The sequence below is a fragment of the Oncorhynchus keta genome, unplaced genomic scaffold, assembly GCF_023373465.1.
Source record: "Oncorhynchus keta strain PuntledgeMale-10-30-2019 unplaced genomic scaffold, Oket_V2 Un_contig_18181_pilon_pilon, whole genome shotgun sequence".
Classification (NCBI taxonomy): Eukaryota; Metazoa; Chordata; class Actinopteri; order Salmoniformes; family Salmonidae; genus Oncorhynchus; species Oncorhynchus keta.
Window position 1 is genome coordinate 42,522 of NW_026280781.1, and position 1,104 is coordinate 43,625.

General features: G+C 42.2%; 1 non-coding gene across 1 annotated transcript; it reads right to left on the minus strand.

Annotated features, from left to right (window-relative positions):
* Positions 1 to 885: 885 nt before the first annotated feature.
* trnal-cag (transfer RNA leucine (anticodon CAG)) lies at positions 886 to 968 on the minus strand. Its single transcript has one exon. It is a non-coding gene; the product is annotated as a tRNA-Leu (tRNA).
* Positions 969 to 1,104: the final 136 nt, after the last annotated feature.

The window sequence follows — 1,104 nt, forward strand, 5'->3', positions numbered from 1 at the left end:
GTTGGGAGAAATGACTGACTTGCAGTTTATGGGGGTTGCCTAATCACACATATGAAGTTTTGAAAAGATCTGACCTTTTTAACCCTTGAAACTGCCACTATGACACCATTTAAGGCACTTCTGGTTGGTACAGGAAGCTATAAATGAACTCATATCCTTATTGGGGTATGCCTTTACAGAATCCTGAGTGTGTGTTATTTCAGAAAATCATAGAAAATCACAGAAATCTCGCAGAGCTCCGCAGCACACTTTAAAAAAGATTTGTTTGAACACCCTGCAACTGGATCTGTAACTGTTGGAAAAAAAAACCTATCTTTGAACATCACCAATCTGTCATTGTACGATTTCTCTTAAATGACGATAGATAAATGGCTGGTTCTTTTTTATTGACACCGGAGGCTCCTTGACTTTGACGTGAAGTGGAAAAATAATTTCGCTATTTTCATTTTGGACCTTTAATCCCAGAGAAATGGCCATAACTCAAAAACCGTTGAGGCCTAGATGCCATCTTGTTCGAGGCCAACTGCCCATTATGCCAAACCTACGCTCACCAGGTTTCGGCTTCGAAATATTTTCAGTTTTCGAGATAAGGCCCCGTCGTGATTCGTGATGTTTTGTCCAATAGCAATATGACAGCTTATGCCCTCTTGTGGGATTTTCGGGACAGCGGAAAAATGACCAAAATTTGATTATTTTATAAAACGGAAACCGAATGTCCGACAAAGTTCATTTGATGGCTTCCCGTTAGGTCCGGCCCTGCCGCTCGGCCCGAAGCCGTCCGCAAATTTTACAAACGTTTTCGAACGTCTAGTAAGGGACCGTACGTTTGCAATATGGACTTTCTCACTAACCATACAGCAAATGTCAAAATGTTCCCTTGAGGTATGTCAGAAGTGGGATTTGAACCCACGCCTCCATTGGAGACTGCAACCTGAACGCAGCGCCTTAGACCGCTCGGCCATCCTGACTACAGCACAGTAGGACAACAGGTCCACATGGCTGAAATCTTAACAAATGGCTTAATGGGTATTTTCAACGCAATCGTGTTATTATTTATTTTTAGGGTTTAACAAGAAAGCTCAACTGTGACATGTGGCTTGACTT